Consider the following 27,159-nt stretch of genomic DNA (forward strand, 5'->3'; position numbering starts at 1 on the left):
ATACATTAGACATTTCAGCTAAAAGCAGCTAGACTGCACTTTGGAAGGACTACTTTTTTGCAGAATGCTTTGTTCTGTGTGCACTGTACCCCTGCAATTCACTGCTCCAGCTATAACAGTGTTTTTAGTTTAGTCCTCCAAGACTGTACTTCACTATCAAAAAATTCCACATCTCAATGGGCCTCAAAATACAGTAGAGATGTCATATTGAAGTGATGTTCTGCTCCTGTAGGCAGTCTAGCTCAGTTAGTGCACTTCAGAACGTAGAGCAGTTATAAGAGCAACACAGGAAAGCATGGTTAGCAGGCATCAAAAAACAGATTCAAGAGAGATGGATTTCCATATGGCAGGTCTGTACAGAAGTCTACATAGTTAGCTAAGATACTTTTAAATTGGCGTTGTTTGTGAGCTCACTGTTTAGCCTCAGTCACCCGAGGAATCCCATCTGACTGATCATTCCTTAAGCTGGGCTGCAGTGATTCCCAGAGCAGGGCTAGCTACTCTCTGGTTCCCTTTCCTTCCGAGGAGTAGACATCCACACTGGTTAGGTCAATATTCCATGCCATCATGCTAAGCACTAAGAAAACACATTACAGCATCTACTCTAATAACCAGAAAACAACCCATGAATAAGACTGTACCACCTTTCTTGTATATGTACAAGTGAAACACACAGTGATTCTGTGACCTGCCCAGTGTTCTAGAACTCTCATGAAGCAGGATATTGCATACAAACCTATTAAATCTCAGTCAACTGCCTTTTTCAGGAGGTCATTTTGCCTCCTGTTCAGAACATAGTTCAATGCAAATAGATCTGCTCATACAACATCCTTAAAACAAAACAAAATCCCCCAGTCCTGGTCCTGAAAATGCTTTACAACACAAATGTTACAAATACAGGGGGAAGTAAGAGCAGGAGTAGAATGAGCTTATGAAACAGAAGAAAGGCAAGAGAGAATAACAGAATCATAGAATGGCCTTGGTTGAAAGAGATGTTAAAGATCACCTATTTACAACCGCTGTGTCAGGGTAGGGTCACCACCCACTAGATCAGGCTGTCCAGTGTCCCATCCAATGTCGCCTTGAGCAGTTCCAGGGACAGGGCATCCACAGCTTCTCTGGACTGCCTGTTCCAGTGCCTTACCATCCTCAGAGCAAAGAATTTCATCCTAACATCTAACACAAATTTCTCCTTTCAGTTTAAAGCCATTCCCCCTTGTCCTATCACTACTAGACTGTGTAAAAAGTTGCTTCCCTTCCTGTTTATAAGCTTCCTTCAAGCGTTGGAAGGCTACAGTGAGGTCTTCCCAAAGTCCTCACTTCTCCAAGCTAAATAAGCCCAACTCCCTCAGTCTTTCTTCGTAGGAAAGCTTCTCAAGCTCTCTGATTATTTTCATGGCCATTCTCTGGACCTGCTCCAACAGCTCTGCATCCTTCCTGTACTGGGGCCCCAGACCTGGATGTAGCACTCCAGATGGGGCCTCATGAAGGCAGAGCAGAGGGGAACAATCCCTTCCTTCTTCCTGCTCACCACCCCATTTTTGATGCTATCATGGATACTGTTGACCTTCTAGGCTGCAAGCACATACTCCTGGCTCATGTGCAGAGCCATTTTCATCCACCATCTTTTCATCCACCAGAACCCCCAAGATGTTCTCTTAAGGGCTGCTCTCAATGACTTCTTCTCCCAGTCTGTAGACATCTGGAATTGCCATGACCCAAGTGCGACATTCTGAACTTAACCTTGTTGAAACTCAGTTGATTCCTGTGGGCCCACTTTTCAAACCTGCCCAGGTTCCTTCTTTCTCTGGTGTCAAATGCACCACTCACCTTGAGTAGTGAACTTGAGAGGTATGACTTCAGCTGAGACTGAGAGCCATTAAAGAGATAAAGAAATGTTTTTCCGGATGGATGGAGAAGCCTCTTATGCTGAAGCTGGCTATGCTGGGTAAGGTTTGGTATAATAACAGGGCTCCACTAAGGTCCCAGAAAAATAGTTCTTTGCAGTAGGTCAGAGATTGCTTTCACACATATCCAGATTGCTGGTGAGCTCTCAGATGATGCTGAAAGTGAGAAAGACCCTGCCTGTAAGCTCAGGCTGCACAAAAAGAGCCAACATGATCTGGCAGAATCACTGCAGCTCTTCTGGGAGTGGCCCAGTAAAGTACCAACAGTCTTTAAGGGTAGTGGAAGTGCAAGCCTCACCACAGGATAAATGGCTGAGTCTGCATGGCACTGACTTTGCTGTGAGCAGTACCCCACTCAAACCAGCCTGAAGTGACCTCAGAAGTTCATACAGCCGCACTCATATCTGTAAGTCAGCACGGAGATACCTAGCAATTTTGCAGAATCCTCTCCCCACAACTGTCACGCTATCTTCCTTAGGCTTGCATGCTTGGAAGTGGCTGAGAAAAATCCACAGGCTTATATATTTAGAAATTGCTTTTAAGGGCTCTTTTTGTCAGACTCCTCACCTGATCTTTCAGAATATTCTTTTAATGCCCTTTCATATTTCCCATGAAAGACCATAAGCTCTCAAAGCCCCAGAGTATCTTCCATCTCAGCATTAACGGGAAAGTACTGATGAGAATATGATTATCAGTGATGATTACAAGTACCTTACAAACACAAGAAAGCATATTATGCATTAATTGCTAATCTGTTTCAGCCAGTTTGGCACCGTGACAAATGCAACTGGTTGTATCTAACAAGCTGGGGGACTGGGAATGATTCTGTTCCAGTACAGTATGTCCAGGGAGAAGAATCAACTGTCAGACCCAGGTGAATAGTTTCTTTATAGATATATTAGCAACACAATGGAGGGTTTTTAATGGGATTATAACCACACAAGTGGACCCCAAGCAGCTGTTCTGCTAGTCAAAGGGAACATGGCTGACAGTAAGATTTAAGAAAGTGAATGAGAGGAAAATGGCAAGCCTCTGGCATGGCACACTTAAATGACCTTGCTGCTTAAAAGGAGTTGGATCATGTTGCATACGTGAAAAGAAAAGCAAATATGATTAAAGCAATCTCTTTGGGCATGCTCATCATCACTTTTTCTCATTGATCCCCTGTCAAAGGAGAACTCATCTTTACATATACTGCAAATAGACTGTGAAGCCAAAAAGATTTTGCAGGTACACTGAGTAACTGAGAGGTCACTGTCAAGGACAGCAGAAGTCATATATTTTCACACAGTCTTTCTGTTTTTCTCCCTACAGACCTGAAATAATTCTTCTTCCTAAGTACAAATTAACAGCTCAATGTTGTTAATATGCATGCAAGCACATTTCAGTGTGTATATATATGCACACATATAAGAGACAACCATGAGCCAGTTGCTGGGAAAGACCCTGCCACAGCACGAGAAGGAGAAGCAGCAAATATTCAGGAATCCCTCTTGAGGCATTTTATAGGAGTATTAAAATCACAGTCCTGGTTCTGCTCACAGTAATACCTGGGCTCCTTTTCATACCATTACTTTAACTGAGAGGTATAAGAATAGTATTATAACCTGAATATGTATTTTTTTTTTAAGCTGACAGAAGTAATGAAACAGTATACATGGCATGTCCACCTCAAAATATAATACATGTCCATTTTTTTCAAGTCATTGCTTTTGTTTGTAGTTTAGCAGCTTGAACCTGAGGATAAGATTTGGTTCTGTGGCTTTTAAAGGAATACAGTATGGTATAAAGCACTAAGTGTTATGGAAGACAAGTTCTACAGTATCTAGTTGGCTTAGCTACCACTATTTAGGCAGCTTAACCTTCACACAGCAAAAAATCATTTCTGAAATCCACATCTAATTTAAACAGTTCTGGAATTCTGTTACCAGAGGCTCGTGGTTCAGGGTGGCAAAATGATTAACAAGAAAGTTAAGCACACATTTAACACCAAACTTTCACCTCTGAAATGCTCTGCTTAGAATTAGCTAAAAGCAAAGGATACTAACTGACCCTTACCACTCACCTGCAATCCACTGATACAAACAAAATATTCCAAGTGATTTCATGAGTATGCAATCAGTTTATTCTTCAGCACCTCTTAAACTTTCAGGGTTTGACCTCAGCAGCCCTGACACCATTCCCAGTAACACGGTGTTTCCTTTCAAATAACTGCATGGAGTACAGAGTTAGTTCTCCTATTCACCCAAGATTGCTGAGCCTATCACAGTGGCACAGGGAAAGTTTAAGCATATCTATACACAAATGCGCAGGCACCAGCGAGGATACCATGGCATGTAAAGGTTTAACTGGCATTGATTTTCAGGGTTGTGAAGGCTAGCTAAAAAGGCTCAACAAATGCTTTCTTTCCCCCCATGATGGATTCTGCACACATCACTGTATGCTGTCAAGTATCTAACAGTCTCCTCTGAAGCAGCTTCCAAACATGCAAGTGCATTACCCTCCAAGTAACTTCCTGAGTCCCTTCCTGCTTTTTCTGTTTGATATTGATCACTATTATGAGAGCTCTCCATCTTAAGTCTAGTTGGTGACAATACTTTTGCAGTGCTAGTGCTATCAGATGCAGTACGATTCCCTGACACATTTACAGCTTACTAATGATAAGCACTGGCTGTGGTGCACTAAAAATACTGTGACTGAAGAGAGAATTAAGTGTATCTCTAGTGTCTGATTCAGGAGAGCGGTTAATGCTGTGATTAAGTCCATGGCCAGTCAGGACAAGAATAAGCTTATGTTTAAACAGAGCTAAGTATGTCCAGAAGTGCCATGCTGAATAATACCAACATCCAGAACTGGGTCTGTCCCAAGACTGGAAGGAAATCCTTAAAGAGCTAAAAGCCTCCACAGCCTTTTCTGCCTGGTTCTCAAGGAATAAGATTTGCTGCATTTAACTGGTTTTAACACAGAAATGTAGCAACCTGTGTAATTTTAACTTTAAAGAAACAAAACAAAACAAAAAAAACCAATTGAAGACTACACTGCACATATTACCTCTTCTTAAGAAAGAATGAAAAAGTTTTCACAAGATAGCTATTAAGCACACTGAGTAACACACCACTGGCAGTGCACTTAGATAGTTACAGATGCCTATCAGACTACATACAAAGCAGACTAAAATACTGGAATTATAAATGAAGACTTGCAGGGAGACAGGGGCTTTGAGCAGGACAGTTTTTCAGCTCAGCTTACTGCAAGCTTCAAAGTATCACCAGCTCTCAGTCTGAAATGCGTCAGCAATCATTTCATTTTTATCAAAACACAATTAGGCTGTGGTGAATGACAGCATAAAACTTAAATAAGAAAGATACAGGATGAAAGACCACCAGGGTGGAACATAACTGTAAACCTCTCTATAAAACTACATTTGACTTCTGATCATATACACAGAAACTCCTTTAAATGATCCAGCAAGAATCTTAACTGACTGATTTCCAAAGAAAGTGTTACCAATTAAGTGAGAGAAACTTTAACAGTCAATTTTAATTATGGCAAGAGATTCACCAATCAATTCCCAGCTCAAGTTGAAGTTTTTACTAGAGACAACTGGAACCAATTTACATGCTTTTATGTTGCGTCTAGACTTTAATAAATGGTCTAAGCACAGAACAATCTGATGCCAGCATCGAACTACTTTGCATATACACTGAGAAACACACTAGCTTCTCTAAACCTCTTCATTTTTTGTGTCTTGAAATACTCCTCTGAGAAATGACTGATTACTGAGTGTTTTACGTAAGCGTTACTGTGGGGATTGCTCATAATACGTACCAAAATACTGGTGCCCCAGATCATCCTTCACCTTGTTGCTTTAATCTAACAGATACAAAGAATGCAGAACCAGCTCTTCCCTTCAGTGTGAAATGGAAAAGCTCTTCTGATTACCAGATATCATCCATATTGAACATTAACCCAAACCCACTTGACTAACAAATAGCTAAACAATATGGAACTACCCAGGACAACTGCAAGTATTTGTAGTTGTGGCCTAGAAAGGGAAAGCCAGGCAATCTTCTGAACACCTTATCTTTCTGTTGTCACCCCTTCCCTGTACTTTCCACAGTCATGATGAAGCTTTGGACTACTGTGCTAAAGGACCTGAGCATCCAGTCAATCCAGCAGCACTGATACAGAGGAAAACAAAGCACCTGGTTGTTAGATAGTTTAAACATTGGAGAGCCTGCCACTACACACTCAATGGTACTCTGGCGGTATGAGGCTCACCACTATGGCATCACTTTGATCATTGCTGTAGGTCATGGAATCGCTCTGAAACCAAAACATTCTCGTTAAAAAATTAAGTTGAACTACCATTTAGGGAGCTCTGTTGCATTTTTTTTCTTCCCTTCCTTCCTTCTTTTTAAACATGCCTGTCGGGAGTGTGAAATTGTATGCATTTATCACTGCCCTGCTTAGCAAAGCTTGTTAAATTAAGAAAGACATATTTAATTAAATGGATTGATAAACATTCCCATTCTCGTATTGAGAGGGCATTGTATATAACTTTAATTTTTTAAAAACTAAGAGGTTGCTTCAGTGATTCAGAGCCTCTTAAGATGTTTCCCACAGGATGATGTCAGACTAATAAAGCTCCAGGGAGTTCTGCATGCCAGAGATCTGAAAAAGTTGGGCCTCTTGTCTTCTGCAAGCAAGATAGGGATTTGCCTGCTACCTCTCTTTAGGAAAAGGCATCAAACAACTTTGAAAGTGCTGCACCAGGCTAGCTGATACCAGAAATAACGGCTCTGAGACTCATGAAGGGTCACTTTCTAATATCCCACAGCACACAGACCTTTGACACAGCAGCAAGAACAGGTTGCCCCATCTCATTCCTCCCTCCTGTCTCTGGACTGCTGTGCAGAGGGCTTATGGGACTGGCCAGGTGTTACTCTAAACAACACACAGGCATAGAATGTTGTGTACACTCTGTAGGGTATTGGTTTGGACCGCACATCATGAAGATAGTCTTTGGAGCTACTCCAAAACTGCAAGAAAGAAGAGGATTTCTGTTAAATGCAGTACAAATATACAGAAAATAAGACTGCCCCAGGGATAGCACAGTATGAGCAAACAGAACGAAGGAAGGAAAAGGAAGAAACTAACAAAAGGGGTTATATGTCTAAGATCAGCTGGCAAGTCAGTAACAGATCTCAGGCAAGCACCTGCCTGCCCAGGTCCCTATTCTGGTCACTGGGGTGGTTTATCCATGGCATTTCTCCCATTTGCTGTCAGAATGAGCAAAGCAGACTCAGGCTGATGGAGTCTTGACAACGTATCCTTTGCTCTCACTGATTAATTTTGATGAATGATAATTAGAATTTGTAAAAAACAAATGAAAACCAAATGCACCACATACTATAAGATGCTGGGATTATACGAGGTACTGTTAGCACTACTTTTTTAAAAAGTGAGGAATGTTATTCGTTATAGTTGTCTTTTATGGGCAATCTGGTCACCATTCAGGGAATTCACACTAACACAAGATCCCTACCAACATAAGGAAGAAAAGGTCAAAGCATTATGCTTTTCAAAGGCTTTTTTTCCATCTCCTCCAGAATACATACACAACTTTGGGAAGTTACAGTGGTCTCCTTTGCTAAAAAGAAATTACTAGCAATAAAAGATCTTATGTTTCCCACACACTTTCATTACAAGGAGTAACATACAATGTAAAAAGCCACAGATGTTCAAGGAAGCATCGTGCTCTTCAGACCTGACCCTAACACAGGCCAAAACACTTAGCTTAGTGGCCGCTGCCTCAAGCCCAGATCTTGCAGCTGAGCTGTAGAAAGTCATTCAGAAAGACATTCATCTTGATTTATGGGTACCAGTCTTGATGTGAGAATGTCACACAAAGAAGTTCCTGTCTTGAGCTTCATGCGATGAATTGAAAAGTGAAACTGGTTTGAAATGCCTGCAATCCAGTAAGATTCTCCCTCCTATCGAGGCAGAAATAGTGTGTAGATGGCTTATAAAACTTCCTTTCTACAGTGACCCCAAATCTAAGCAAAAGGTCAGAATCATTTGTGTTGTTTCAAAGGTTCACTTGTTGCTCAGGCCAACAAGTTAGCCATGAAAAAACTGTACTCAATTCTTAAGTCTATGACATAACTAAGAAAAACACTGTGAAAGGTTGTTATTGTTTATTCAAATTCTTTCTCTACTGAGAGAAATTGTAATACCATTTCTCAGTGCGTTAATTGCTTAGCGTTCTCATGCTGTCGGTTTTCAATCCTAGGTACTAATAACTATACTTTGCTCCCAGATACACAGATGGTTAATAGCTTTTCTTTACGGAAATTCTGAAAGAGGTGGATGAAATGTTTGACTTTACTAGTCGCAGTAAAGTTAAAAGGAGATTTGTCAGTCTGTAACCAGCAGGACAGTGAAACCTTTCTGGGAACAATACCAATTTCAGAACCAATTTAAGTATCAATTCCAGCACCAACTGGAAAGTGAAGTGATAAAGTGACTCCTTTTACTTACTTAAAGGAGTTTTCTGCTATTTGACCATGACTCCCTGGCAAATACAATCTTCAAAATGTACTTAGTTTTATGCTGGAGAAGCTATTTAAGCTTGCAACTCAGTACAGCCTTGGTCTACTGTTGCTGCGTACAAGTATATGCCTGTGTCTAATGACACAACTACTCATGCTGTTGTAACAACATAATACAAGATATAAAATACGTATGTTACGCTGCATAAAGTAGAATACTACTACAATGACATTAATTGCTCACATTTTAGTGCCGGCAACTATGATAGGGACCTCACCATATGCATATTGGACTGATAAGTGCTGAATGGAAATTACCCCATAAGGCTTAAAGATAATGTAGGCAGGTAAATAAACAGTAGAGAAAGGAGAGACATTGATTTACCAATGACCACACAGCAGATAGCCGCAAAAATCAGGAACTGGATAAGATATACCAGAGAATTATCAGCTATCTGTAATTTCTTAACAAACATCAATCATTTAAGTGCCAGAAAGTCATTATTAAGTAACAAGGCCCATCAATTCCCAACAACAGCCAGACCATTTCTATGTGGAGTGCACCTAACAAACAAACACACATAAGCCCTGTGGATGTGTTCTTTGAAATACAAAGTGTTGGCTGAAGCTTCATGTTTGTCCTTTTAAGTCATGCAAACCTGAGAATAAATCCACCTGTTGTCCTATCTTCAGTGAGGTCACTAAAATACTCATTTCTGTTTGCAAACAGCTTAATAGCTGTCAAAGAGCAGTCACCAATAAGCTTATTCCAAACAAAGATTAATTCCTGATTAATCACTGAGAATGATTAAATCAGAATTATAGAAAATGACAGCCACTGAAATTGAGATTTTCCTGCACTAATTTATTGCAACTTTCCATGCAAAGACTAGCTAGAATCAGCCCCTACTCAGCTGAAAAGTAAAGTGAAAAACCATAAAACACTGAGAAAGTTAATAGTATAGAATGATAGTAAAGACAGGGAATCAGGAGAGAAAGATAACAATAATGACACGACAAAAGAAATTAAACATTTGATTAATAACCTGCAAGTAAGAATCTGACCATTACATTTAGTGGGAGGAAAGGTAAACTATGATGTAATTTAGGGTTTTTTTTTTTTTTTTTTTTTTTTCCAGAGTATACTCTCCTAAACGAGCACTACTAATGCTGTATAGACATTTATGGGTTGTTGTTTGCTGGAGCGATTACAATGACGTGATGGTATTCTTTGCTATGAATCAACTGTAATGATAAACACATCTGTCTTAGGCAGGGAATATTATTTAAGGACTGGAAAACAATGCCTTTTTCTTGAAACATTTTCTCAAATTACTTGGTTTTGTCTTTATTTTTCTGTTTTTAATAAGGCGAGGCAAGACTATCCAGGAGGGGAAGAGAGAAATAGAGAGAGACAAGAGAGAGGAAAAGAGGGAGGGAGAAAGAAGGAGGGGAAGAGGGAGGAGAGAGAGAACGAGGTAGATAGTGAAAGAAAGGGAAAGAAACAGAGGGACAGAGGAAGACAGAGAAAGAAAAAGAAGAGTGAAAGAAAATAAAAAGCAAGCAAGAAAAAGAAGAAAGAATAGAAGATAAGCAGCGAGCAGCTGGCGCTGGAAGCGAGCATGACTCTTTCTCTCTCATTTCTTCTGTCTTTTAATAAATCATTGTAGCAGCTTTGTGACAGGTCTCTGTTATCCATAATGCCCAAGCAAACAGCTTTTCTTTCAGCCTCTATTCAGCTGGCTGCCAGGGAAGCAGGACTGAAGGCAGGAAACTTCAGTGGCTCAGCCTGTTCCACTGTAATTCAATTAGAAAAGCAAGCATGAAGTCAATATTCATTGCGCCAGGCCAGAACTGCACAGCACAATGAAATGATAATGAGAAAGTTCACAAAGGAGACAGGCTTAATGATAAGTTTTTAAAGAGGTGTTGCAGTGAGTGACCCTCTCTATGACTGGCAAACACACACGGACATATGGGCCTTTACCCTCAGGGACTTACTCATCCCATGCCATCTGTATCCAAGGCAGACGGCTGATTGTCAATCCAAGGGAATCTCATGATACACTTAGGTCTTAGGTCACTCTATTCAGCATTTTTGCATTTCTGAAGGGAAAGAAGATGCGTCTCTTAAACACCCAGGCCTCAAGGGAACATACACATTTTGCTGGATCACCAGCAATGCAGTTTCAAGTGGCGTGAAGCCGTGACTCCCAAGCACAGAGGGGAGGCTGAACCTGTGGGACACAGACCAGGGAAATAATAGGAAAGAACTTCCAGAACTTTGTGGAAGCATGGAAGAAGAACTGTATCTTTGTGCTTTCAGAGGGAGACAGCACTTGGTCCCCACCACCGTGAGAACGAGGAGGGAACATCTGTGCTTCAGAGTAGCAGTACTGGGTAAATGCTGGACCCAATTCTGCAGCTCCCTCTCAGAGAGGTCTCCCACTGAAGAAGGGTTCTACATGATTTCCTTTATTCTCCTTTTAGCACTTTGCTGGTGACAAGGAAATATGTAGTTATTTATTTTGTAAACACATTGCTTTTAGTTTTAAAAATAATGAATGATTGAAGTAGTAATTAAAAAAATAGCATTGTGTGTCCAAGCCCAGAATTGCCTTGTTCTAATTTTGCTCTGGCATTCAATATTCCAGCTACAACAGAATTTCTTCATTTTTCAGTGACTTCTATGGCAAAGCCCTGGGCCCCTTACAATATAAACTCGAGTCTCATTCTTTGGTATGGTACAGAAAGAATAAATGCTCCTGAATCTAAATAGACAAACATGAGAAACAGAAAGGTTTTTTTTTTCTCCTTTCACAAAAGGGAAACAGGGCACACAGAGCTTATATAAGTACCCTGAGGTCACGCGAGGTGTCAGCGACAAAGTCACAAACTGAATTCAGATTCTCAGACTCTTGGTCTCAGTTCATGTCTTATTGCAGCACGGGGCAGTCCAATGCTTTAATGTAATTTTAAGAAATATGTTGTTATTTCCCTATGTTAAACTTCCGGCTAAATATATAATAACATTTAACATATTCCCATCATCATTAGTTTAATGATGGCTGTTTAATATACCAGTAAATAATTAATACAAGTCAATAGCTGTGTGTTTTCTCAAAATCAAGAGGTATTTTTCAACACTGCTCATGACAACAGCTCATTTTTCACTTCAGAGCCCAAAAAAAGGAAGTCAATTTTGCCATTCTTCCTGAATGAAAAAGCCTTCAACTGCTAATAATAGAAGTGGGTAGTGAATTGCTTCATCTGCAGTAGGAAGCTCTTCATGTCCTATTGGGCCAGTTCTTCAGCTGCTGTAAACCCACACAGATTCACTGAAGGCAGTTCAGCTTTGTCAAGTAACTCCGGTGAAGGGCAGATGTATTTGTGTCCCACTGAATCACCTAAATCTGACCTAGCCTCTGCATCTCAAGTAGTACTGCCTGCAAGTGGGGCGGTATTTAGTTGGACCTATTAGTATCATCTGGCTGAGACCTCCTTACAGTGACTATCCTTCTCCAGAAATCCTTCACTGGGAAAACCAGAGGCAAACACCAAAAACTGCAAGCCATTCCCAACAAGCCTCGTTCAGGTCCTGGACTCAACACCCATCTCTCCAGAACACAGCACAGGATAACAGCAAAGCATCTCAGAATCAGCTCTTTCCTTTGGACACTAACCAAGAGACTTTATGCAAAAAAAAAAAAAAAAGGGAAGAGTTTTATCTCTAGAGCTGCACACATTTGTGGCTGCTTCTGTAATTCCCACTTTTCAACAATTATTCTTGTCCTAACTACAGTTTCTTGCCTTTTGCTAGAATTTTGAAGGATGTGATGGGATGCGTGGTGAACACAAAGCTCCTCTTCTCAGGGCTGCAGGAATTAGATTCTGAACTGATGTACATTCACATCTACTTTTAATTATGGGCCAGATTTCAGGATTGTTTTAGTTAATTTATCTCCAGCACAACTCCCTTAGAGACTAAAGTGACAGGATAGCCACATCTTCCATGTGCATTTGTGCTCATTCTTACTATTATATAAGAGGACAGGAAAAGTAAGAAGCACCGGTCACTCCAGCTGTTTGTGCTCCATGTAATTGTACTCTACCTTTTCACAAGTGTGTAAATCCTGATTTTTGTAAATCAGTGAAAACTTTGTGTACCTCTGAAGGCCCAATATGTAGAACAGACTCCTCGTTGCTCAGAAAACTAGAGGTCAAGTGTCCCTGTGTAACTCCTGCATGTAGCTCTCAGAGATTATCACAATAAGTTCCCTTTTCTTATTTTAGAGGCAGCACTTTCACTCTTATGTAACAAAGGCAAAATCTGTTGAGGTCAGGGATTTGGAGACACCAGTTCCATCCACTGAACAGCCCCTGCCTTTCTGTGACAGGCCCTGGGAAGCTCATGGGACACTGTAGGTATATATCTCCCTGTGGTTATCACTCATCCGCGTCAGACCTCGCTATCCTGTCTTATACTCTGCTTTTATGGGAGATGCTGTCTGCACTGTATCCTCAGCTGAGAATTAGCTTTTGGTGGAGACACTAATGAATGCAATTGCCGCCTGTTTTTCTTGAGTATTTCTATCACCTTTCAGAGACAGAGAAAATTAAATCTCTCCTATACTCATTGAGGAAATGATTAATGCATCAACTTAGAAATTCCAGGCTAGCTTATGGCTGGCACTTACTTTACATATCCTCAAGCAGCGAGGTAGCATGGGACAAGGATTGTCACAGAGTTTGTTTTGAGTTCTCTGGTGAGAAAAACATTTTACACATATCCTGGATGGTTGAAATCTTCTTCCCCTTCCAGGGAAGTCCGGCTACCTTTGCTGTTTGTACACAGCTATGTTTCTTGACTTCAGCCATCTGCTGTGCACGCATGCTGCAGAGAGGCACTGAGGTCATTTGTCTAGCCTAGGATACTAACCTTCAAAAAAAGTAAGGTAGAATAAAGATCACACAACAGAGGAGCAAAGTACCGGGAAAAGACCAAAATCTTTCTGAAAGATCTGCATCTCTCTAGTTCCTCGCATGCTGCTTTCAGTCCTGAATATGGCAATTTCAGAATTAAAAAAAAATCAGGAAAAATACATTAAAAAGGGAAAGCTGAGGCAATGATTATGTAACTAGCCTAACCAGGCTTTAATCTCATAGACTGATATAAGACCTTTGCATATTGACAAGCAGGTGAAGCAATGGGCTCTCTTCCCCATGCTATATCATGAATAAAAGAGAACTTTTCTCCAACTTTTTTCTCTCTTTGGATTGTCAGTGTTTAGAGGCCGTTCTTCTTTGATCAGAAAGTAACTTGCACATTGGCCATCTCATCTTCTCTGAGATTGCTGCACTGTGCTACAATATACCCCTTACTGGTGAGCTACAGAACTCATCCGGAACTACAGAACACACTCAAGCAGCAAGGAATGCAACGCACTTCTACACTCCAAATTCACTGCTTATTGTTGTGATTTTTATTTAATTTGGAATAGGAGACACAGACAATGTAAGTGCAGGCTATAGACAAAGACCTACAGAACTCCATGCGAAATCCAATCCAATGGATAAGTTACAGAAACAGAGAATGAAGAAAAATTATGTAATTAATAGTTAAGGTACTGCAACCAGTGAGTCCAGAGCTATGCAATTACAAGGAGACATGCAGTGTACACAATCAGGAATCCTTATCAGATTGTTTGGTCTATCTTTTCCATTTAAAAGTGATGTTTAAGCTATGTTTATAGACAAAAGAATTGATCAATGAACTTGTCATTTTGCCACGAATAACATCGAAAAATTAATCAGGTGATGAAAATATTGCTATTTTTTTTTCATTTGCAGAATAAACTGAAGAAATTTTGAAAAGATTTTGTCAAAATTTAGCAGAAATGTGCAATAACAAAGCCAAATGTTATCTCTATGAAAATTTCCCGTGAGCAAACATTTCTAAAGAAATGAGATTTTCCAAAAGTAAAATATCTGGAAAAAAAACATAAACAAAAACAGAGATTTACTCTTATTTAACTTTTCAGCTGTTCATCTCTTCCCTGAGAAAATAATCTTGGAGATAAACAAAAACTTCACTGTTTTCCTACAGAATAAATTACAGTAACTTTATACCCACTAAACAGGAATCAGCTGTATAAACAGTTTACCTGCCTCTGATCGCATCAAGCGTAGAGAGAATTTCTGGGCAACTATATTCAAAGAAGGAATAATTCAAGTTATGGTAACCATTGTAACTCAGTACATGATAAATATAAAGAAGCAGGTAGGAAGGGAAAATACTTAAAACTTCTTCATCTTGGTTAAGTATCCTCGAATTTTATACTAAATAAAACATAACAAGCACCACTCTTCTTGACACTTTAAGCTTGCCCAGTAGTTGTCATTATAAGCCCTTGATTCAAGATTTGACTGCCAGTAGCCAGATAACCTCAGTTCAGTTATTTCTGAGACCTAGGTGTCCGATTTTCCACATTCATCCCCTTAATCCATGAACAATCAGACAGACATTGTATGCAATTTGCATGTATTTTGCAACTTGGAAACAAAACACTATTTTTTATATCAGGCATCCTTCCTAGATATTTTGATTAATTTCAATAATCTGAATACAAAGATTTCACAAATCCCAGGTGGCCCAAGCATGGGAAGGAGAGAATAAAATAATCATATCCACTGTATCATTCTCTGCAAACTTGAATTGTAACAACTCAGTGATCAAACGATTTGCAGTTGTGAACACTAAGAAATGGGAGCCTTTGAAATATGTCAGCATGTCAGGAATATATCTCCCCCTCCAGACTCATTATTCCCACCAGATCAGCATATGTAATAAACCTTTCGGTACTGCACGTTCAAGATGCTCCCACAATCTATAACAGAAAAACGTATGCTGTCACAGAGCATGGGCACGTGTAATAAATATTTTCTGTGCTCAAGAGCCTAGAAATAGATTGGAAGCTACATGTGTGTCACAGATTCGTGTCATCATAGCTAGATACATCAGGTACATGAAGAGAAATGATTCTGATGTACGCAGCTGGCTTTCAAAACCTGCCTCTGCAGACATACTTATAGCCGTAAAACTGTCATGTTCCAGTTCAGCTCTTGACAAAAGGATATATAACAGAGCTCTGCTAATGAGGTTGCCTTTACAGTAAGAGCGCATCAGCTGTAGGTCACACAGTATTTGCTACTGATACATAACACCCAGAGGAAATCTGACACAAGATCTGCAGATAAAAGATGGTTGTTGAGGAAGTACCTCCAGCTCTTTCTGAGGAAGTACTTTCCGAAGAACTGCAAAAGTTTTGACTCCAATTTGTCCCAAATTTTGTGCTATCAACCTCAATAAAGCAATCAGAATGGAAACTCTTCTTTCTTCAATATTGGATACTGTTACTTTTTGCAGTACTTTTCAAACTGCTTTGTTAATTAACAAAGAGAAATAACAAACCAAAATTGGATAATCTGTCTTTTCACACAAATTCAACTGTCGTTTTTGTAGTCACATTACTTTTAGAGGGTTTTCAATAAGGACTGAATGTTGAATTCCCCTTGTGCTTCTTAGGACAAGACCCTCATCTAGTCCAAATTAATGCTCACAATGTGACAAAATTTCTCCTTATTTATATCAACTGAAGATTCAGCTATTGTTTGCTAACGAGAGTGTTGCTCAACAGTTATACATTTTCTGGTCCATGTCCTTCCTGACATTACTGTAATTTGCAATGTTATCAGGCACAAAAGGGAAGGACTAACCACCAGGAAAAAAATAATCTTTTTTACCTGCCTAGAATATGTGCATGTAGCTAATCTATGATCAAGAGAAAAAACACAGGGACCTGGCAGTAAAAATATCCTATAGTTATCCTAACATGCTGTTTTGGGCCAGGCTTCATTTTTTGCTTCCTTCAGATGCTCTCCTGCCTCCTTCCTCACACCCTTAGCACTGCCAGTTTGTTGTCAGCTTTACCATATCAAGCATGTGATCTCTCCACTGGTACCCTGTTCAGTGTCATTTAAGCTGCCCAGTCTGCAAGGCCACCAAGGTCAAGGAACTGTCAGGAGTAAGGTTTCTTAAGTGCAATGTGTGAGACACCATCTGACACTGTTTATAGATAAAGTTAGCCTCTTATTGACCACAGGATAGAAGTTAAAAGCACTGCTTTGGGAGTTCAAATGTGTTAACCTCTGAAGTGATGTTTGAATTAGGGTTATAAAGGGCCTAAAGTTTTGATCAGAGGTTTGGAGAATAAAAAGGATTTGCAAAAATTTTAGAGAAGGATCAGAGTGGCCACAATTAATGTGCCAACTGCTATATTATTGTTGATTTGATTGAGCCCATCCATCAGGTGTGTGCATTATGTGATCCAGTTCCAATACTGTTTCCCTGCTGCAGCTGACAAAATACAGACTATACACTTCAAATGCAGTTGTCGGTCTTTAAAACAGGCAGTTAGAAAACATGCTGGCTGTTCTAGCAATCAATAATGGGAAGGGCAGTGTATGTTGGACCAATTCCCAAACAACTAAATACTTGCCAGTGTAAAGTAAAAAACAATACAAGACTATGCCAAAAGTTTGTTCACTGTTTGGCAACCCATAGTATTACAAACACCAGTGGTTTAATTATCAGGCCAATTAACAAAGCTGGAAGAGCAGAAATGTTTTCTGAGTAGTTTTCTGAATAATACACTGAAGAAATAGCAAATACACCTTCCCTTGAATTGTACCCACATGCCATCTGGAATTCCTGCTCCCTTGTTTTCCTGAAAGTTGACTCCCAGAGAAGGAGGTTAGAGACCCATAACGAATTGCATACATAAAATCCAAAGATGTACACCATCTTCAGAGAAAGAAGCAGTGCCAGAAAGAAGGCACCAAATAGCTTAAATATTTTAGAGCCTTGAAGCTACACTTTACTGACTGAAAACAAACAATTCAGCCAAGCCCTGAAAACAAGAGAAGGAAAGTGCCATGTCAGGGTGCAACAAGGGCCAGCTAACATCTCAGGGACCAGCTGCTGAGTATGATGACATTGCCAGGGGACAAGAAAGTGATGCAAGCAGGGCAAGCCTGCAGCAGCATCCAGGAGCAGCTCAGAACCCAGAGCCCTGAGCCCTAGCCAAATTTGTCGGCTCAGGGCCGGGGCTGAGAGCAAGACATCACACTGCTTGTCAGGGTTGGTTCAGCAGGGCCCTAGGGCTGGGCCAGGCAGGCCTGTGGAGGACTTTGAGAGAGATTCTACAGCATTACTGGGGCAGGGAGTGACTGGCCATGGCTGGGCTGAAATGGAGTCCTGGCCCATGGGAAAAAAATTGAGCAAATTCCCAGAGGAAGTAGGCAGGGCCAATAATGCCATTTTTTTCCCCTTAGGAATTTCACTGTTTTTCACTGTTAAATAAGCTCTCTTTCCATGTCTTGGTTTCACCACAACAAAGTTTTAAGTATGTTGACATTTTAAACACTGTGAGTAAGAATGGTAGGAAGGTCCCTGCTTTATCCTCTTCCAACAGGGGTGCTTTAAGTGTAAGGACTTCCCTTTACTATTCCACAGTCTTGCAATAAGCACACTACTCGTCTTCACCAAAATAAGGCTTGGGCACATATGCTTTGATTTGTGGATCAAAGGAGAGTGGCTCAAGTGCTTACAGCCAACCTCTCCTTTGTCATTACTACCAGTTAATGTGGAATGTTACTTAGTTAGCACATAACCGTCACACTGCTGTTTCCCTCAGCCTCTCCATTTAGAAAAGGGCTGGACAGAGCTTTGCTCTGTTCCACAAAGGAGGAGAGTCTGTAATACAAGTGGATAGGCGATGCTTCAGAGATGTCATGGTGTCAATCGACGGCTATTGTTTAAGCGGCCAGAAGCAGCTGAGGCACTAACAAGCATTACAGGAAAGTAGTGAGGAGACAGGCTCTGTCTGCCATACTTTTTGGGGGGGGAATTGTTTTAACAGATAACGCCTTTTTATAAAAATCCTCAGTCTTTCAAAGTGTAGAAAATACGATAGATTTGGTAATTTTTCTATGAAACTTAACAAGAAATGTATTATATTCAATTATTCTTGATGTTTGCTATATGATCTAAAAATTGCTTTCCTCACTGCAGGATAAGATTTGATGAATGTGTTTGAGGGAAGGATGTGGTTAGGAGGTTTCCCTGCAGTCATATATGGGTAGCACAAGTTAGAAACAACCTTTTGCCAGCACTTGTTGATCTACATCTGACTGTGCTGCATAATGTGTAGGTTAAATGTGCAGACTAGCTAACATAAGGCTACAAATAAGGATCTTATCACCTGAGAACTTATGGCCATCTTGTAAAGGGAAGAAAAGGCTACAAATTATAATATTATTATTTTAAATAAGAGGATGTAGTTGAAAAAAGTTCTTAATATCTCCAGAGAAGGAGACTCCACAGCCTCTTCAGGCAGCCTGTTCCAGTGCTGTGTAACCTTCAAAGTTTTCTTCAGACAGCACTTCTTGTGTTGCAGTTTCTGCCTGTTACCCCCTTGCCCTGTTACTGAGCACCATCAAAAAGATCTGCTCCCACCCACTTAAGTCCCATCTATTAGATATTTATGAGCATTGATAAGGTCCCTCCTTTGTTTTCTCCAGGCTGAACATTCCCAAGTCTCTTAGCCTATCACAGAATGGCTTGGGATGGAAAGGACCTCAAGGATCATCAAGCTCCAATCCCCCTGCCACAGGCAGAGCCACCAACCTCCATATCTAATACTTTTCTCATATGGGAGATGCTCCAGGTCCCTAATTATCTCTGTAGTCCTCCACTGGACTCTCTCTCTAGAGGTTCGCTGTCTTTCTTGAACAAGGGAGCCCAGAACTGGACAGAGTACTCTGGACATGGCCTTCCCAGGGCAGAGTAGAGGAGTAAGAGAACCTCCCTCAACCTGCTGCCCGTGCTCTTCTTGATGCACCTTAGGATATACATTGACCTTCTTGGCCACAGCAGCACACTGCAGGCTCATGTCCAACCAAAGACCAGAACATCAAGGTCCTTCTCCAAAGAGCTCCTCTCCAGCAAGTCAGCCCCTAACCTGTACTGATGCATGTTTTTTCCTCCCCAGCTGTAGGACTCTGCACTTGCCTTCATTGAACCTCATCTGGATCCTCTCTGCTGAGCTCTCCAGCCTGTCCAGGTCTTGCTGAATGGCAGCACAGCCTTCTGGTGCGTCAGCTACTTCATCCCAGCAAACTTGCTGAGGGTGCACTCTCTCTCTTCAACCCAGTTGTTGATGATATTGAACAAGACAATACTCAGCACCAAGCCCTGGGGAACACCACTAGTTACGTGTCTCCAACTAGGCTCTGTGCCACCGATCACAACACTGATCCCTGCCAAGCAGCCAATTCTCTGCCTACCTTACTGTCTACTCATCTATTTCAGTTTCTAAGCTTACCTACAAGGATTTTATGGGAGTCAGTGTCAAAAGCCTTGCTGAAGTCAAGGTACACAACATCCCCTGCTTTCTCTTCATCTACCCAGCTAGTGATGACATCACAGAAGGCTACCATGTTGGTCAAGCATGATCTCCCCTCAGTGAACCCATCAGGTTCTTCTTTTATTTCTAAGAATAAAATGTCTTACACTTGTTAAGTGTAAGCCTGTTGTTCCTTTCTCAAATCCACAGCTGTTAAATACAGAGACTTTGAAATGGGCATGTTTCCCTACTTACAGTGGTGCTCTAAGATATTAGACCCATACTAACCTATCTCTGCCTCCATCTACTCATATTCAGACTGTATTTATATGAATTATATGGAATAATAATCTAACCGTATTTTATATTCCTCCCATTGCACAGTTGAGGAAATGACACAGTAGAGGTAGTTACTAACCTTTCTTTTAATGGCCAGTTTGAATGTTCCTTATACACACACAAACTCCTTAGACTTACCTTCAAAGACTTTTCTGCTTTTAAAAGATGGTGTGTGTGCCGGGGGCAACAAACATTACTAGAAACCAAGTATTGAGATGCATAAAATGATGATAGAAAACAAGTTGGTTTCTTCACCTCTCCCTTTTAACCCCTTCTCCTATCTTGTCCCACTTTTCCTCTTTTTCTTATTTTCTGTCTTTCTTTCTTTCTTAATTGTGGTACATGAAACTCATATGGGAATAACTGGGTATAGAAATACATACCTATTAGCTCTTAAGCTTCTGAGCCTTACAAAACATTGCATCATGCAATTTATAGGCATGTTCAGAGAAAGATAAAGCAAATCTCCTGGCAAATGTCATTCCTCATACCCCAAACTACCATTTCAGAGTGCTGCAGACTACAATTCCCCTCCTTTAACCCTATAATAAAATGAGTATCAAACGTCCATAGACCAGATGCCATATATTCCTAGTCCAACGCCATGCAACTATTCCATCTACCATGCAGTTATCAGTGAAAGAAATGTTCCCCACAGGATATGTAAACAAATTGTCAAAATACAGTAATCTGTAGAACCGAAGTCTTGATGTTGACATGGACTGACTACTAAATGAAAAGCCTGATGTCAGCGAAATCAAGAAATCCGGGGCTACAGATGATGCTATGGTTATATCACCAAAAAAATCCCATCCAACCATGAAGAAGGAAGGCACTGACAGAGTAGTATGTGGTGTTTACTGCAGAAGTGTCAAGAGAGGCATTCTTAAACATAGTCCTACAACTGCTCAGCAGAGGTATGCCAGGTGTGTGGGCTTCCAAAGAAACTTTGACTGTCTTATTAGAAAGTGGTTACATATTTATTCTCTTTTCACACTTAAGTCTTACGCTGAGAAAAGGTACATGTGAGAAAATGAATTCTGCAAGGACACTTCTAGTTTGTAGCAAAAAAAAAAAATTACTCAGCACTTTATAAGGAAATGGCACTGATTTGAGTTAAAGTCAAATTCAAACTGCTTGCTGGCAAGCAGATAAAGAGAAATGCTGGGAAAAAAAAAACAAACTCTATGTGCCCTGTAATAGAAAAAAAATACAGTCCTGGAGGCTAATTTTGACCCCAATTTTTTTGAGATCTCTCATAATGTTAATATCCTTTTCTCTAAGTCAAGGTCATTTTAGATAAATGTATAATCATTATTCAAGATTTCTAAGACATGACTGAGTTTAAAAATCAATGCTTTGGCTGAATATTCCATATTAGCAGGAACCAGCAGGCTTTTAGAAGAGAAGCCTTAAGGTCCTGATCACTTGCAGATATTATTTATAATAATCAGAAAGAAAAGTTTGGTCTTGAAAATTCATAAAAATGCGGGCTTGATTTCCCATCATTTAAGAGCAGAATAAAGCATAAGTTGGTTGACTTAAGGTAATATTTTATCCAGAAAACACAAGAAAAGCAACATCCTAAATTGACTGAAAATCCAGCTGTGGACTTAAAATAGAATTTTTAAAAGTCACATTTTTCATGTTACTAAGTTCAGCACTGTCTAGTCTTTGAAGAAACAGTTTGGCTCAACAGAGCTAGCCAGAGCACTCAGCATTCACACGGGAACTTTCTTCTGCTGTCAGATGGCCCAAAAACATGGCTGTGAGACTTACCATATCCTGGCTGCTAACTATTCAACGTATCGACTAGGGCCACCTTCATACACAGAGAAGAGATTTAGAGATAAAACTACTTAGGCTTTTTGTGGATGGTTTGTTCTGCTTAAAACATCTTGGCTTTTACCAGAGAGATTTTCAAAGCTAATGGAAAAAATCTGATCTATTCCATTTTAATAGTAATTAAACTCTCTGTTCCTAAAGGCTCGATCTGATTCTTAATGAAATAAACAGCATAACTCCAATTGAGTTCTAGAGAGTCAGGATCCAGTTCCATTTACTTAGGACTCTTCACATGAATACTTTCTAACTGTTATCAAGATAAGAGTAGTCAGAAACTGAGCATTTGATTGAAAAGAGTATCTGCAGAATGATAATTAATATGAGACATTTTCCACTATTGGTCCCTTAATAGAAGCTCCAAAATACATATCCACTGCCTGTTACTCTAGCATTCAGAACTTAAACTAGCCACTTCATTTCTTAACTTCCATGTAATGTCCACCTCATAACCATATACATGCAAATGTATATGCAGTGCAAGTATTTTGGGGATCTTGAAATGAGTCTCTGCTAGCACTACCTTTTCTATGCTCAAGGCCTTTACCCTACCTACTGAACACTTGCCCTGTTTCCTTGCCTCATGACTCACCACTGAACAAGTCTGTCTGTGCAATGCAAGCAAGCTATCTCTAATCACAGAGGCCCCAAATCCTTGTCACTCAAAGTACAGTAGTAGTGTTCCAAAATTCAGTTGAACTCATGGGCTTTTGGCTTCTCTTAGAACTGATTATTGCTGGAAAAAATGCTGATTTGGTGAAATCCAGACATTTCACAGAACCACTTTTACTTTTTGTTAAATCAAGAAAGATTTCAAACTGAAACCTCTTCAGTTTCCTGACAGCTTATCTATCCAGCAAATTGACAGCTCATCAGGTAGAGAGGCATACAGCATCTGCAGTTTATTACCCAAGTGGAGACAGGGGACCTCAGGTTTCCAACAGATCACTGGAAAGCTCAGTAGTAAGAAACAGTATTTATCTCAATCTATAAGCTTCAAAGACAAAGCTTTTCAGAGGGTGAAAAAAAATCAGTGCAACCAAACAGAAAATAAATGCCAGGACATTTGCAAAAGATGAGGATCTGTCTCCTTTTGTGTAATATTTGATTAAAACAGAATTCCACATCTCTAATGATACACTGCCAAAGTTGAACATCAACTGCATGAGTAGCTATGTGACAGGATGTGGAAAACTACTTTGTGTTAATGATTCTATGCTCTTATCAATATTTCACAGTCTCCTTATGAGCAGGTTAGTGTTTGATAGAAGATACCACAGTGGAAGCAGAAAGTGTCAAATCTGACACTGAAAGATTTCATACTGCTCCAATCGTGTTCAGCAAACAGTTCAAAGGTTTGTAAAAGAAATATATGCAAGCTAACCTCACAGTACAATGCAACGAAGCATTTAATTACATAGGCTCTTGCTATTACGAGAATAAGAGAGGCAAAGAACTGCAATGAATAATCTTCAATAGGAAGATAACCAGCTGTTTATATTGCATAAGGACTTGATCATATAGCTGACTCTCAATTGGAATTTTTTAAAGAATTAATGGTATATAAATCACACGATTAAAGCAATGCAGGGTGTTCCATAATTGTAGGTTCTTTATATAAAATATAAGCTTACTCTGTGACCAAAACCTGGCTCTGTTTTATACACATTTTTTAATTCAATTGCCAAGAAAAATCTAGTGGAGATGTCTGCATAGACAATTAGAAGGTTTTCAAGGGTTCATTTCACTCAAATCTTTCTACCTGCCTTGATTAAAATTCTGTGAAACCCTGCTGATTAGCTAGAACATTCTCCACCTTGAAGCATCTGGGACCACAAACCTGTGTTGTTCTCCCCACTGGGGCTTCACAGAGGTACCCACTCACATATAAGCCCACAGGAAGCACTTATCTATAGAAACACCTTCTACTTGTGCATTCATTACACGTGATTTTTCCCATTCATATTTTCCCTAAATCTTAGAAACCTATTCTGAGCATTTGCCCAGTCACTCTTTACCTTCTTACATTAAGGGGTCTGGAGGAAAATGAAGAACGTTGTAATATGAGATGCAGTTCACTGACATGAGTGTGGAAAAGATCTAAGGCACTGTCAAAATCATCTGTTGAAATGAATATATTCATTAAAGCCATAACACTCCTGATGGCATGAAAATTAAAACACTATATCCCAAAGATTTTTTTTTTTTCCTGCAGATCATTTCCAATTCTGGTATTTAAAGATGGCCTCAAACTATTTCTGTTTGTAAAGTAGCTCATAATTTGCTAGTCTGAAGACAGGAAATACCCCAGTCCAGAAATCTCTTCTACCTGCACGTGGTTGGAAAGTGGAAACTGTAGATATCTGAGCAGTAGGGATGGTTCAATACAGGCCTAAAATGTCAATAAAACCCTCACTCCCCCCCCCCCCCCCCCAGGCAATTCAGAAATAGGCTGATAATTAGAAGAGTAACACTGAAGTTAATCTCACAGCCTAAGAGCAGAGATACCTCTAAAGGTAACCATGAAGACACAGGTTCTTCATTCTTGAACTAGAAGATAGTTGAGAGAGAAATAACCTCTGTTCCCAGGAAAAAAAAAAAAAGCCAGGATAAACAGGATAGAGAGAGCACAGTGTGCTACAGTCTGCCAGTGCTGCTATTAAAGTTTGTTTTAGCCTGATATGATTTTTAGTTCTCTTTGGAAGATGCATGCCTTTGATGCTACCTTTGTTCTCCTTACTGTCAGTACTAAAACCTTTTTCCTCCTCTGCAGGTAAAGCTCAGTCACTGAATCTGTCTACTCCTTCTCCCATCTCTGCAGCTCCCCTCCCCTCTGACACTCAAAGCCAAGGCATGAAGTTACATCTCTCTATTTCTTCCATCAGTTATTGTGGTATGTGAGTTCCACTAAGACATGGGCACGTTCCAAAAATAACACGCAAATAAGGACTTCTGTGTTTTCAAGGCCTGACCCAAAATATTTATCTATCGAGAAGTTGAAATTCTCACGAGCAATGGGCGAAGTTTGGAGGAGAGGAGATCTGCAGCAAGCCTGCTCATAACACTGAATCTGAAGCAAGAAGTACTATAGCATAAAGAATAAAGGCTAAACCATAAACAAAATGTCAGTAGAAATCTATGTGTTAATATTATAACTCACATCAATCATTTTTGTATTAGAAAGAAGTGATAATCAAAGCATAGGTGTTTATAGGGATTACTACAAATTCTTGAATGATTTATTACTGCCAGCACAGTAATGAATTGCTTATGGTAAACCGGGGATTCACAGTTTCCCAGAAGGAGTATTCCCCCACAACAGGATACAAATAATTCCCATTGACTTCAGCGCTTTTCCTGCTGTGAAGAACTATTAATTTATTGGCTCTGGTGCCAATTTGAATTTGCATCAGGAAAATGAAATCCTAAAGAAACAAATTAAGAATGCCTGTCTATTTCTTAAATCTATTTCAAATATTCCTCTCCCTTAGTTGGAAGGAAAAAAAAAATCTACTTAAATCAAACTCCTCTACAGAGACCCAAAATTCTAACATCAACTATAAACAAAAATACATGGTCAGTATAGAGCAGAAGGGGCAATTAAAGCCCTAAGGAGCTGAAAGATTTGTCATGAAAGTAATTGTTTGTTAGCTGGTGAAATCTGTCCAGGAGACACACATTTTACAAACAAGATGCCTTCACCCTGCGGATGCACATAGGTGCACACTCCCTCACCAACTTGCATAGTCACCTCGCTGAAATTATGTATTTGTTTCATTTATCAGACAAGAGCAAGTGCATTAAAAAAAAATCAACCCAAATAGTAGATTCTTCCTTCTGCTAGGCATGTGTGTACACACCCATCCTGCCCATCTGTATCACTTGTCTGACAATTTACCTGGTGCACAAAAAAAAAAAGAAAAACTCTTTGAGAACCATATGTGGAGAAAAATCATTGCTTTCAAGGAGACATAAATGGTAATATTTAAGACCAGCAGATGGACAATCAGAGAACTACTGGCATACCTCATTAGTTATCTGAGATTTCCACTGTAGGAAAGTGCTTTCAAGAGATCAATGAAATGTGCACGTTTGGTAGCTGAGTGAACAGGACTGGTGTATATTTCTTACCTCCTCCTTGCAGACATCTGGATGGGGTGCCACTTGATGACAGGAGACACAACCAGAGAACTTACTCCAGCACGGTGACTAAAATGGAAGGAGATTCTACTGCAATATTCACTGGAATGGCAGCACTGAAGAAATCACTCCTGGAAAAAACAAGAATTATTACATTACTCTCAGACATCCTAGAAGGACTAAAGATATCAGTGAAACTATCAGCACAGGTTAGGGAACAAATACGGAAAGGCAGGAAAAGAGGGCTTTTAATCAGGAAGAAAATGCATGTAGTATTCTCCAAACTTAAATCAGAAGTTTTGTACGTGATGCAGGATTTAGGTTCAGATGAGCCTTTCCAAGTTAATGGAGATGCACAAAACTGAGTAAAATATGGAAATAAATCCTTGTAAAAGTCACCTCTATGAAGCAAATTAGAACTATGCAACAGATTTGTTACTTTCAACCTCCCATATAAAAACAAGAAGTCTTGTGCTTGACATCCCCAACATGTACCATCATGTCTCTGATTGTACTAGTAAAGTCAGATGAGTTCCATCTTCAATAAATTGATGGGAGGATTGTATTATGATAAAGCAGTTCAAAACTACCACAGAAATATTACGCCAAGCTGGAAAGAGAATATTGAATATTCTCACTGAATATTCAGTACCTTATATGCTAGCAGGACAGTTCAGGAACAGAGCATTTAATCTATAGACTTATTTCCCTTTTAAGGAAACCCCAAAAGATCTAACAGTTAGCACGTAAACAAGATTATAAGCAATGCATTTGCTGGAGTTGGTTTGCACTTGTTGAAGAAAGCAGGGACACCCCTTATAACTAAATAACAAAGGTTTTGCTGGACAGAGATGAAGTAAACATGCAGTTTTGTAAAGTACTTAAAAGGGAGCTGGGAACAAAGTGAGGCCT

The 27,159-nt window shown here is 39.9% G+C and overlaps 1 long non-coding RNA gene across 1 annotated transcript in view; it reads right to left on the minus strand.

Moving 5' to 3' along the window:
• The window catches only part of LOC107052861, a 331,879-nt gene extending 305,501 nt beyond the window's left edge, over positions 1 to 26,378 (minus strand). Inside the window, exon 1 of the long non-coding RNA XR_005858753.1 lies at positions 26,239 to 26,378. This is a non-coding gene — a long non-coding RNA (uncharacterized LOC107052861). The remainder of the gene's footprint in view (positions 1 to 26,238) is intronic.
• Between the last annotated feature and the right edge of the window lie 781 nt (positions 26,379 to 27,159).

The sequence above is a fragment of the Gallus gallus genome, chromosome 3 (genome assembly GCF_016699485.2).
Source record: "Gallus gallus isolate bGalGal1 chromosome 3, bGalGal1.mat.broiler.GRCg7b, whole genome shotgun sequence".
In the NCBI taxonomy this organism is placed as follows: domain Eukaryota; kingdom Metazoa; phylum Chordata; class Aves; order Galliformes; family Phasianidae; genus Gallus; species Gallus gallus.